Raw genomic sequence first — 13,936 nt, forward strand, 5'->3', positions numbered from 1 at the left:
TAGGAAGTGGAGGTGCGGCTTGAGGTGGGAGGAGGGGGTAGGTGAGAGGAAGAACAGGTTAGGCAGGCTGGGATGAGCTGTGCTGGTTTTGGGATGCAGTGGTGGAGGGGAGATTTTAAAGCTGGTGAAATCCACATTGATGCCATTGGGCTGCAGAGATCCTAAGCGGAATATGAGTTGTTGTTCCTGCAACCTACGGGTGGCATCATTGTGGCACTGTAGGAGGCCCAGGGTGGACATGTCATCTGAGGAATGGGAGGGGGAGTGGAAATTGTTCGTGACTGGGAGGTGCAGTTGTTTACTGTGAACCGAGCGGAGGTGTTCTGCAAAGCGGTCCCCAAGCCTCCGCTTGGTTTTCCCAATGTAGAGGATGCCACACCGGGTACAGCAAATGCAGTATACCACATTGGCAGATGTGCAGGTAAACATTTGCTTGACGTGGAAAGTCATCTTGGGGCCTGGGATGGGGGTGAGGGAGGAGGTGTGGGGGCAAGTGTAGCACCTCCTGCGGTTGCAGGGGAAGGTGCCGGGTGTGGTGGGGTTGGAGGGGAGTGTGGAGCAGACAAGGGAGTCGTGCAGAGAGTGGTGTCTCCAGAAGGCAGACAAGGGTGGGGATGGAAAAATGTCTTTGGTGGTGGGGTCGGATTGTAGATGGTGGAAGTGTTGAGAGGATGATGCGTTGTATCCGGAGGTTGGTAGGGTGGTATGTGACGACTAGGGGGATTCTCTTGGGGCGGTTATTGCAAGGGCGGGGTGTGAGGGATGAGGTGGAATAATTTTTAAGCAAATACAAAAGCAGGAAAGAGAGGTAGTGGGTGAGGTGGGGTGTTAGTGGGAGGTTTAACTGTGACAAGGGTGTTGTGGGGAAGTATGAAGGGATAGATCTGTGATAGGGTGGAAGGCAGGAATGATTAAAGCAATCATGGTCCAAGACAAAACTATGACTTTTATTATTACAGCACTCTTCACAACTCTGGGAATTACCAAGGAGAGGCATGGATAGAGTCAATAGCCAGAGACTTTTCCCCAGGGCAGAATTGACTGCCACGAGGGGTCATAGTTTTAAGGTGTTGGGAGGAAGGTATAGAGGAGACGTCAGAGGGAGATTCTTCACCCAGAGAATTGTGAGCGCATGGAATAGTTTGCCAGTGATAGTCGTGGAAGCGGTGTTACTAGTGGCATTTAAGCAACTGCTGGACATGCACATGGACAGCAGTGAATTGCGGGGAATGTAGGTTAGGTTATTTTATTTTTGGATTAGGAATATTTCACAGCACAACATCGTGGGCTGAAGGGCCTGTACTGCGCTGTACTTTTCTATGTTCTATGTACTGTGCAGTAAATGAAGTATTTTAAAAATGTATTTACTAAAATATTACAGGAAACACAGAAGCAGTTTGCACACAGTAATTCCCCCACATACAACAATGTGAAAATTACATTATTTACTTGCTGAAATCTGCCTGTACCACTCGTAAACAAAACTTTTCACTGTATTTTGGTACATGTGACCAAAAAAAAATCAATTACTGGAGTGTCAGCTTTGAAGACAAGAGTTGGGACTTCGAGCCAAGAGTCGTGAGCTAGACATGAGAGTGCTACACAGTGAGTCACAGCTGGCAGACAATACAAAAAGTACAACCAAATGTTGGATCGAGAGAAGGAAGCCATTGGCAACATATCTGCTCACTACCTGCTATTCAAAAAAATAGGAACAGTGGTTATTGGTTTGTGGTTTAGCTCCACTTTAAAGACTACTGTAATTACTGTTCAGGTAATTTGTCGATTGCTCTGGTTTGGCGAGGTTTCCCTCCACCTATCGGTGACCTTGGCTAACTCTAGTAGTTTCCTTCAACACCCTTCTACTTACATGTGGTGCAATCTACACTCTGAGCCAAGTATACTTCTCTCTTGCACAGAATACCCGAGCTTTGTTCTCAGATGCTTAGACACAGCTGTTGATGCCACTGTTAGATCATTGCAAACAACACTATCACATTACTCTACAGTTCTGATCCAAAACTGTTGATCTCACTGTTGACCCTGTGAATTTGCAAAGGGCCTAACTGGAAGTGGAGATGTTATTTCTGTTGAGCTTCACTGGAGCACTGTGTCAGAGATTAAGGGCAGGGAGGTCAGAATGGGAGACGGGTAAAATTTTAACATGTCAAGAGTCTGGAAGATTGGTCACACTTGCAAACGGAGTACAGAAATTTGTCAGTTACCCATTGCTGTGCACAATCATTCCTCTTTTATTCCATTATTTCAGGCGCCCATCTTATTGTTGTTTCTTCTTCTCCTTTCGCATCGTGTCCTGCCTACATATTTGCTCAAAAACTGTTATATCCCTAACCTTGAACATCATCAACCTGAAGTACAAATTCTTGCTGTGATTCACAGGCTACACATAAGGTAGACATATTCAATAGCAAAGGGCTCTCTGTCCTTACCACCAAGAAAACTTGCTAGAATGTGAGCTAATCACTGTGTTAAGGACGGACTGGTAAGCATCTTGGCCGATTGCAATCCTCAGCAGTGAATTCTTACCTTGACACAAGCTGCCAGCCAGAGGGTGGCAGTTGTCGATTCCAAAGACCTTTAGTTGAGGCCTAGTCTTCAGAGGATCCAATTGCGAGAAGGCGCGTAGATTTTGTTTGCTTCTCGCAGACAGTCATGGAGTTTGTAAGGGCGAAGGGAATGGAAGGGGCAATGGAACAGCTGCCTGCATCCTTGTACCTGACTGAAGCAAATAAAGCAATGTCCCCAACTGAGGGTGAGCTGAGGGCCCATAAGTGGCATTAATTGATTACTTAAAGGCCTTAATTGGTGGCAAGTCAAAGAAAGTCATCAATAGACCTTCCTAGCCGGCCTTTAATTGGTGGTGAGGTGGCGAGTTGGGGGTGAGAATCTCAACTGTGCCAACTCCCACAATTAATTTCCCTTCTCACCACTTCTCTCATACCTCAAGAAAGAGGAAAATACTGTTCTGTGTTTATTTATTCATGATGCTACTTGATCTGCTGAGTATTTCCAGCATTATCTGTTTTTATCTCAGATTTCCAGCATCGATAATTCTTCATTTTTGTGTGGAATAGGTTTTAAATACTTATATGTTCCTGGTGATTTTAGAATTAAGGGAAAGCTAGTCAGCTGATATTAGGCAGAAAAACAATGGCACTGATCTGCAAAGGTTCTAAATTTGTTAAATTTTCTGTCAACCTGACAGTGCAATTTACAACACTACTTCCTCCTTCTCACAGAGGCAATTCTGAGCTCTCGTCCGGGAGTTCTACATAAAATGCTTCAGTACTCTTTTATCATTTCTAAACACTAACACTGAGCTTTTTTTTCTTTTAATTAAAAGAAAACCTTCTACATGTTCCAAGGTGCCAATCTTTTATTTTTGCATCAGGGAGTTTAATGGTTCAACTTCATTCCAAAAATTTCAACACTACAGGTGGAATTTTATAGGTGTCTGAGGATAGGCTCTGGCAAGATTTGTGGCAGAACCTGATGAGACATCAGGCATGGTCCACCTCAATGTCAGGAGCATCCCACTCCAGCTTTCATGTTTTTAACAAGTGGGTGACGAGACAAGTTTCATAGTAGGCAACAGTGAGTTGCTAATTAAGGGGAGTCAGTGTGTGTTAAAGCTCTTGCTGATGGAAAAACCAACCTCATGTGTATTCAACTTATCTTAACAAGCCCTGCCAAACCAGTCAAGAAAATGGCACAATGGAAGCCACAGCAGGAATCAGGTGGATTCAACTTGACATTTGCTCCAAATGACCTCCATGTTAGACACTGGGCACCAACATCTCAGGGCATGCTCCATGGGCACTCTGCACTGGCATCTGATATGTACCAGCCTCCGAAAACCCTCACAGTATATCATCAGTCCGGTTACAGGACACTTCTGCACTTCACTCCTGCACCTCGGGCTGCCCTGGCAATGATCATTGTAAAAATGCAGCAAGAACACTGCGTGCTTAGAGACACACACGTCCACCAAGTCCCCATCCACGCACACCTACACTTGCCTACGTTTCTCCCCCAGACCCTGGCATGTGAGGTCACCAGACCAGGTGTGATCGCTGACCCACCACCTCACTCCCCCCATTCATCTTGATGCTAGAATGCTCCTGACTGCCTTCCCAGCTGTGCTTTACAGTAACAGTCCCTTCAGAATCCTACTGCCCCCCTCTGCAACCGCGCTTTCCCACAGCCTGCAGCACCCCCGTCCTGAGGACTGAACTGCTAAGGCTCAGTGCCATGACTACAGCTGTTTTTTCCCTTCCCATCCTCCCCAATCCCTCTTTGATTCTGTGGATGGACCTGACAGACTGCCCATAGCCCCGTTCCCTTGGCCAACATGAGTGGACAGCCCCAAGCACGGCGTACACAGACAACTTGTATAGTGCTTGAATACGTCCCCAGTCGCAGTAGGCCTGTGCACACACCCCGCCCCCCACACCCAACCCTCACTCACATAATGGAAGAAGAGGACCGACAGTGGCCTCTTCACTGAGACTGCCCCTGACCAGAAACCAATGCCTTTGACCAGCATGGGAACCTGCCCTTGACTTGCTGTGCTGGGACCCCCTAACAGATGGGTGTCTCCACGGACATCAGTGAGGACTGCACCCCTCAGATGTGGAGCCCTGGCTGCCTGCTTGCCACACAGGCCAAGGTGCGGGTGCATGGTGCTGGGGTGGCATTGATGTAGCACACTGCCATGTAGCAAGATGTCTACCACCAACCCCCATCCCAGACTGAGCACTGCTGCCCAGCAAGGCAAGCTGTGACTGCAGCCAAAGAAAGGCAAGGCAAGGGAAGAATGCTGTGAGCAAGCAGGCAGGTGCTAAGTTAGTCAGAACAGAGAAAGCCCGGAATTACAGCCTAGTCCAATCCGCAAGCTTGCTGCCTGTCTCTGTGCACCTAGTGTCCTTACTGAAGCATTTCAATGCAAGCTGCTGGTGTGTACTGTAATGCAACTGTCTGTTTCCTAAGCACGCTGATGGTGAATAGCAGAATGCAAGGAAAGTCATTATGGGTCAGTAGATACAAAAGTTCATGGAGGAGGAGTGCCGTCAGCTGTTACCAGAGGATCATGTCTGGCAATTTTGTTGGCTCGTGACCAATGGGGAGGTAGTTCAGAGCAAGCAGCAAGCTGAATCCACCTGGTTCATGCTCTGGTTTCCTAATTAATTTGCTGGACATTGAGCTCGTTTGATGAGTTTGATAAGATGGGAGCCTGAATATTAACAAAGTGAGTTATGGCATTAGCAAGGCATTTAACAATCAATAAAGACCGTCTCTCACCACATTGTTGTGAAAAGCATAAAAGATAGAATGAGACACTCCCAAAGTCAATACTTTGCCGTGCTTGTTGCCTGATTCTGCCACACCTATAGCATTCTACCCATAGAATCTCTGGCTATAGTTAGCTTCAGTGAGTGGGCAGGTATTCGGCAGATTTGAGTACAACATCAAAAAAGTGAGGTTGTCTACAAATTGAGAAAAAACGGAAGCAAAATGTTACATTAACTGTAAGGTTCTTGCCAAGATTTGTAGCTCGGGTTGTGGATGACGTTGTTGGCTTGCTGGTGGAGTTGGCTGGTTTTCGTACATCACCGTGCTAGATTAAATCAACAGTTCAGCCTCTGCTGAAACGACGTTGATCTATTCCGCTTAGTAATTATGTGGTCCGGCCTGGTAAATTGGGTCGCATCATTTCCGGTTCTGTTCTGCTCTGAACGGGTTTATATATGGGGTCTAATTGCACGTTTGTTGATTTCATTACAGGTTGAAAACCAGGCCTCAAGGAATTTCTGTGCATGTCTGTCATTGGCTTGAGCTAGGATGATCACGTTGTCCCAGTTATTTTTATCCCACTTAAATTAATGGCCTTCATTGTCCAGACAATGAGTATCGCTTCATCGGAGGCCGCACTGATGATGCTACCTGGCATGGTAACAAAACATCTGTACGATAACCAGCCAGCTCGGCCAGCAAGCCAACAACCTCATCTCATTATCTCATATGCATTTTAGATTTTAGTCTTAGATATAGCTAATATAGTATTTTTAAAGATTGTTATTTACTGACAATGTATTTTGCTTTAAAATATGGCCAAAACACCATTTTGTGACTAACACTGCTCTATTTTGTACCACAAGTGACAATTCCATAACACAGACAGAAATGACAAAATTAGAAACACTTCAATTTACTGTCATAGAAGAATAAGTAATTAATAATCACTAGTGAAAAACAGGCATATTTTTAGTAATTATTACTAATAAGGTTTAATAACTGCCTTTATTAAGGGGAAAACAGACTGAGAATGGAAGAGACAAGACTCCTCCAGCTAAGTCTTAGCAGCCAGTGCTGTCCTTGGACGGAAACACAGACTTAGTAATGAATAGGATACCGCGCATGTTGAGATATGGTGAATATTAAGAGACATTCTATTGTCTTAGAACGGTATAGTATGTACACATAGGAAGATCCAGTCAATTCAACTGTCACCATATTTTTAGCGCATTAAATTTTAACAATGGGTTAATTGGTGGGTTAGTAAGTTTGCCGATGACATGAAGGTTGGTGGAGTTGTGGACTGTGTGGAGGGCTGTTGTAGGTTGCAACGGGACATTGACAGGATGCAGAGCTGGGCAAAGAAGTGGCAGATGGAATTCAACCAGAAAAGTGTGAAGTGATTCATTTTGGAAGGTTGAATTTGAATGCAGAATACAGAGTTAATGGCAGGATTCTCGGCAGCGTGGAGGAACAGAGGGATCTTGGGTCCACATCCATAGACCCCTCAAAGTTGCTACCCAAGTTGATAGGATTGTAAAGAAGGCGTATGGTGTGTTGGCTTTCATCGGCAGGGGAATTAAGTTTAAGAGCTGCAAGGTTATGCTGCAGCAGTATAAAATTCTGGTTAGACCACACTTGGAATCTTGTCTTCAGGGTTCTGGTCCCCTCATCATAGGAAAGATGTGGAAGCTATAGAGAGCATGCAGAGGAGATTTACCAGGATGCTGCCTGGACTGGAGGGCAGGTCTTATGAGGAAAGGTTGAGAGAGCTCTGGCTTTTTTTGTTGGAGCAAAGAAGGATGAGAGTGACTTGATAGAGGTGTACAAGATGATGAGAGGCATAGAAAGAGTGGATAGGATGGAAATGTCTTTTATGAGGGGGCATAATTTTAAGGTGATTAGAGGAAGATATAGGGGAGATATCAGAGGTAGGTTCTTCACACAGAGAGAGGTGGGTGTGTGGAATGCACTTCCGGCAGTGCTAGTGGAGTCAGATACTTTACAGGCTTTTAAGCAACTCTTGGATAGGCACATGGAAGATAGTAAAATGTAGGGTATGCAGGTTAGTTTGATCTTAGTAGGATAAAACGTCAGCACAACATTGTGGGCTGAGGGGCCTGTACTGTGCTGTACTGTTCTATGTTCTGTGTTCTATGGGTTCATCCCTAAAGGGCTAATGAAGATTTCAAGTTTTGGGCGTGTGTGTAAATGTTCTCCAGATGCAGCATAAAAAACATTTTTTAAGTTCATTGATGGATGGGAGTATAGTAAAATTAACATTCATTGCCCATTCCTAATAATTCTTCTGAGGGTGGTGATGAACTACTTTCTCAAACCCTTACAGTCATGTAGTGTGGTAAAACCATAATGCTGCTATATGGGGAGTTCCAGGGTTTTGACAAAGCATGATAGAAAAACAAAGATATAGTTTCGAGAATGATTTGTGACTTGGAGGCAGATTGGATCCCACGCACCTGTAATCCTTACTCTTCCAGATGTTTGTTGGTTTGAAACATCACAAAGCCCTTTGTGGCCACTACTATTCTTTTTGCAGATGCCACACGCAGTAGTTCTCCATGTGCCAGTGATCAAGATAATGGACAAGCTTTGTGGAGTCATTAAATCATCTGCAGAAGACCCAGTTTCTGATCTACTGCTTTAGCCAAAGTGTTTATCTGGTTGGTCCTGTTAAATTTCTAATTAATGATAATCCCAGGATGTTGATTAAATAGTTGAGGATTCAGCAATGGTAACATCACTGAAGGTCATGGTGAGGTGGTTAAGGTCACATGTGTTGGGAACAGCCATTATTTGGCAATCATGTGACATGAACGAAGGATGAGGGGTGTCTTGATAGAGGTATACAAAACGATCAGAGATGTTGATAGAGCAGACAGCCAGAGATTTCTTCCTAGGGTGGAGGTAGCTATTGTGAGGGGGCATAGTTTTAAAGTGAGTGGAGGTAGATATCGGGGAGATGTCAGAGGTAGGTTCTTTACTCAGAGAGTGGTAGGGACGTGGAATGCGTTGCCGGAGAGGGTAGGGGAGTTGGCCTCGTTAGGGTCATTTAAGCTGCTATTAGATAGGCATATGGATGATCGTATAAGGAGTTAGATAGACCGTAGGTTTAGGGTACAATTTTGGCACAACAGCATGGGCTGAAGGGCCTGTACTGCGCTGTACAGTTCTATGTTCTATGAATGTAGCTTGCTGCTAATCATTCCAAACCTAAATATTATCCATGTACTATAACGTATAGCCACCTGAATAGTTGTGAATGGTACTGCCTGAACATTGTGCAATCATTGGCAAAAGTGCTTACTTTAACCTTATATAGGAGGGAAAAGTTTGATGAAACAGCTGCAGATGAGTGAGCCTTGAACAATACCCTGAGCAACTCTTGCAGCGATATTTTGGGGCTAAGATCATTGACCTGCAACAACCACCTTCTTTCATTCTTTTTGCTAAGAGTCCAGACAGTACAGCATTTTCCACCAATTCCCATCGACTTCAATACTACTAGGGTTCCTTTCACATCTGGTCAAATGCTGCCTTGATGTCAAACACAACCACTCTGAAACTCACCTCACCTCTAGAATTCAGCTCTTTTGCCCATCTTTGGACCCAGGTGAGAAATTAGGTTTGAGTTGAATGAACCTGACAGAGCGCAAAGTGAGCATCAAATTTCAATAACACTTACCATCAGATAGATCACTCATCACTTCAGAGTTAACTTAATCGTCTCCCAGTTTTCCACTGATATTCCTCAAACAAATAGCTAAGTTTTAAACCAGCTTCTGGAACCACGTCACAGTCAAAATGAAAATTTCTAAAGAACCTTAATTTAACTAAGCAATTTTCCACTTAATGTTACTTTTGATAAAAATAAAGATTAATGTAGCAAATGTGTATTCAGTTATGCTTCCGAAAGGGCTACCCCAAGAATTTTTGGCAAACTATCCAACAACATTGGATTATCACAATTCTTTTAAAGGACTACACAAGTTTGCAAAGTAATTAAAAATAAGCATTTCATTCAGGCATACAAAGGGTTAGAGTATTAAAAGTGATTTTATTGATTCTTCAAAATGAGCTAAATGAAGTTTGCAGGCAGTTATGAATCTATCCATGCTAGCAAGGCTGCTTTCTAAATTATGATATTTACATTTATCATTACTTCCTAATCATCTATAATTTAATTGGAAACACAGTTTTTATTTTATATAAAAACCGTACATTTGCAGCTTAAACTCTCTCCAAACACTGAAGAGTACAATTTTACTTGATAGAAGTTTGCATCCTTCCATTACTGTTGAGAAGGTGTTGCAGGTAGCGATCATAATCTCTGCTGATGACTGAAAAAGGCTTACTCTGATCCGTCATGTCCTTTGTGTTGTCATAGTTACCTGCTCTTAAGCTACACAAAATCCAATTTTGTGTTCTGAATGGAGGATTTCTGCCAGAGCTAGGTTTAAAGAAACCTAATCCTCTTGTATTTTCGTCATTAAGGTACAAATAATTTCCAACAGGAGTCAATTGCTAATGATTACAAGTGATGCAGATTGTTCTTCCCTCTCCAAGTGGAACATTGAGATTGGAGGAAAAGAATTCTACTATTTTATTTCTCATTTCCCTGTTGTCTCCTCAGGCCAGAAACTACCTCCCCTTTGTCCTCCATAAATGTATTAGATGCAATATCTTGGGATCAGGCAATAAATCAGACTCCAATTTCCTCCCTCATGGCTATGCAATTGTGAACAGCAGTTCATTAACAAGGCTTAAATAGAATTACATCCAACTGCTGTGGCACAATATGCTTGATGCTCCAATATGTGTCATAATTATATTCTCTCCTCTTTGATGACATTGATATATCAGTTTAACATCTGCACAGGCCACATACTTCAGATTTACAAACTTTACTTCCTGTCATTTATGATACTTTTACTGTCAACATTTGCTACTGCAAACTGTAATCTAATGCTTTCCTGTTCAATTTTGCTTCGTCAACTGGCAGAGCAGACTGCCCACTCCAACTTGTGTATATAAAAACTAACAACAAACTGGTGTTTAATATAATGCCTACAGCACTGCATATGAAAATAATACTTCTTACAATGAAGAAGAATAGAAAATTATCACAACACATTTGTCTTTATCTTGCTCTTTAAGGCTCTGAATACTCTTCACACACACCAGTAACAGTAGGAAGTTGAACTGCTCTTTAAACTGGATGTGCCATTTAGTTAGATAATGATTGATCCATCCACAACTCAAATTTCCCGCCTTGTACTATATTCCAAATCAAGAAAATGTTTCAAAATAAAACCAAGGACTGTGGATATTGGAAATCTTAACAGTCCTGAAGGAGATTAACTGGACCCGAAATGTTGACTCTGCTTTCTCTCTAAAATTCTGCTAAACCTGCAGAGTTTCTCCAGTAATCTCCATTTTTGCCTCAAAAAAGATTGAATGTATAACTCCTCTGTCTAATACCAATTCAAATTGGTGTTGTTGAGATTTCAGGGAAAATAAGTTACCAACTGAAAATTGATCTGTTAACCAATTTAAAAAATGCTGAATTCCAGATTCCAACAGATAGAGAAACAGCTGATGGGGCATGAAATACAGGAGCCAATTGCACATTGTAAAGGCCTGCTAACCTGCAAAAGCATAAACTATCCATTCTGAAGAAAGTGCAAATAATCCAAACCCACAGCTATAACAAGAACATCCGAATTAAACCAATGTACTACATGAAGACAAGCGCAGTGACCAACAAGAATGACATAATATTTTTAGACATGAAATAAACAGAGAATGTAATCACAATAAAAACAAAGCTTACTGGAAAGTAATAATCTCTGAATTATCACCTCACTCAGGAGAGACTGATTGACATGATAGCAAAATGTGGAGTTGGAGGAACACAGCAGGCCAGGCAGCATCAGCAGAGCAGTGAAGTTGACATTTCGGGTCGGGATTTGTTATCTCTGACTCCAGCATCTACAGTTCTTGCTATCACTGATTGATATGAGTTTTCTTTACTGTTTCAAATTTACAATGTTCACTATTCTGAAATATTTTTGTTGCATGAATTCTTCATGAATTGCTATCTGAATAAAGTTGTTTGTTTAAAATGTAGTCCTGGGTTTTTAGCATCAGAGTTGTATTGACTTTATTAGTAACACATTAGTGGGTTCACCTGCCTTGGGACCTGTTTTCTGAAATGCCTTTCCTAAACCTTTCTAACTCTCTCCACCTGAAAAATCTTCTCAAACTCTCTCCTCTGGCCATACTGTATACCACCCCTCCTAATATCTCCCCCTACAGCTCAGTGTTAGTTCCCTTATTCATTTCTATCCATGACGTGAGTTTAGGAAGTTTTCTTTGTTAAGGGTGAAATATGAATACAAGTCATTGCTGTCATTACTTAAATCTTACAAGTGCTGTATATATTGTGTTTCTACTTACTGGAAGAAAATACTTTAATTCACAAAGTGGCTTTCATATGTCAAACACTCCCAAAATGATTCAGAGCCAAATACTAATTCTTGAACTGTAGTTACCGCTATGTAAACAAATAGAGTGGCTCCATTTGCAAACAAGATCTCACAATTCATGAGTTACGTGACCAGTTAACTTACTTATTATGCAATGGATTGAGGGATAATGTTGATAATGTACTTTATTAAAAATGGCTTGAGCTCTTCATTTGGACAAAAAGCCTAACCCCGGATTTAGCTCTCATTCAAACCTCACCACATATAATGATGCAGTACACTTGCAGCACTACTTTGAGGTTTAGCCTAGATTCCTACAGTACATAAGATCGTTAAGATTTTTCTTACATAATACATGCAGCAACCATTACTTCATCATGTTTCATTTTGCTGGAATAACAGCCCACTTTGTAATTAATTTCCAGATAACGATGTTGGCATTGAATATTAACCTTCTGGCAATGAAAGCCAATTTTATAATTTGGCACTCTTGATCCAGAGATGGAGGCAGAAGAACCTCAAATTTGGAATGTGAACACAAAAATCAGCAATTCTGATTTGTGCCATGCATCATCTTAAATCTAAGTCTTTTAAATTTCTCACTACAAGTTATGTTGAACAATATATTTTTAATTTTCAGGAAATAAAGAAAATCTTTCAACTCATTAAACTTATCCAGGGCAAAAAGTTCTTCTAAACGCCACTTGGTCTTAGTTGTAATTAAGTAGCAAACATCCTTCCCAAAGAAACAAATAGCTACAACAGAAGAGCAATGGGGATCAGGCAGACAGAGAAAGAAGTAGCATATTGGGGACACAGATGGTACGGAGGCAATAAATTTGTTGTAGACCGGAATACTATAATAGATTATCCGGGTCACTGCTATCACTGGCATTGATGGGCTGCCCAGTTGTCACTCATTTCATACTTTATGAGTGTAATAAGGACAGTTTCTGGAAGCGGACAGATTATACAGTCAGGTTAGGTGGGATTATTCTGGCTAAAAATAGTCTAATATCAGACCACAACTTTTTTGGGTGGATTATGACCAATTACCATACACCACATTGCTGTTGTTCCACAGAAGCAAATACCTGCAACTAAATCGTTGTTTTAAATAAACAACACAAACTGCAGTCTTTACAAATTAGCACAATGGGAGGGTGTAATAGACTTCAGTGTCCCCATGTGGTTTAAGAAATGCCACAACTGCACAGAGTATGTTTAACGTGTTGGCAATACTGCAATGTGCGCTCAGTTCTCCACTGTGTATCATACCTCTGTTCCCCTTAGAGAACAATATAACACAATATAGTACAATGCAGGCTGAGGTCCTTTGGCACATCAAGTTTACGCTGCCTCTTTTCCCTGCACTGACTCCATAATACCTTCTATTTTCTCTCCTTCGAGTATTTATCTAAATTCTTTTATGAAGTTACTTCTGAATTATCCACCATCTAATCAGGTAGTGTTTCCAGATCTTAACTATTTACGTATAAAGTATTTTTCCTTGTCATCTTGGGTTCTTTATGTTCATCACTTTAAATCTATATCCCTTGGCTATTAACCCATCAGAGATTGGTAATAATTTTTGTATGTATCCCATCCAAACTCTCCATAACCTTAAACACCTCCACAAAATTTTGATTTTGCTCTAGTGAGGGCTATGACTTCTGTAGTCTATCTACATAACTGTAAGGTCTCACTCCTGAAACTATTCTTGCAAATCTGTTCCCAAAACCCTAATGGCCTTTCTAAAGTGTGGTGCTCAGAATTGGACCCAGAACCCCAGCTGGGCCCAGAAATTTACCTGTTTTTTCAAATCAACCTGTTCAGAGATGTTATTACATACTTCTGAAACAGGTGGCACTTGAACCCGGCCCTCCCAGTCCAAGGGTAGGGACATAGATACTGTGATACAAGTGGGCCCCAAATAGAACACCATCGCCATGTCATTGCTGCAGCTTCAATACACAGCTTTTGTGCAACTTCTTGATTTTTGTGTTCTATGCCTCTTTTTAGAAAACTTAGGATCCGGTATACTTTATTAACTGCTTTGTTAGCCTATTCTGTTATTTTCAAAGATTTGTGCACAAACAATACAGGTCTCTCTC

At 41.9% G+C, this 13,936-nt stretch overlaps 1 protein-coding gene across 2 annotated transcripts in view; it reads right to left on the reverse strand.

Moving 5' to 3' along the window:
* The window catches only part of nmnat2 (nicotinamide nucleotide adenylyltransferase 2), a 219,349-nt gene that overhangs the window by 81,364 nt on the left and 124,049 nt on the right, over nt 1-13,936 (reverse strand). The gene's annotated exons all lie outside the window — the stretch shown is intronic.

Source organism: Stegostoma tigrinum, chromosome 8, assembly GCF_030684315.1.
Source record: "Stegostoma tigrinum isolate sSteTig4 chromosome 8, sSteTig4.hap1, whole genome shotgun sequence".
Taxonomy (NCBI): Eukaryota; Metazoa; Chordata; class Chondrichthyes; order Orectolobiformes; family Stegostomatidae; genus Stegostoma; species Stegostoma tigrinum.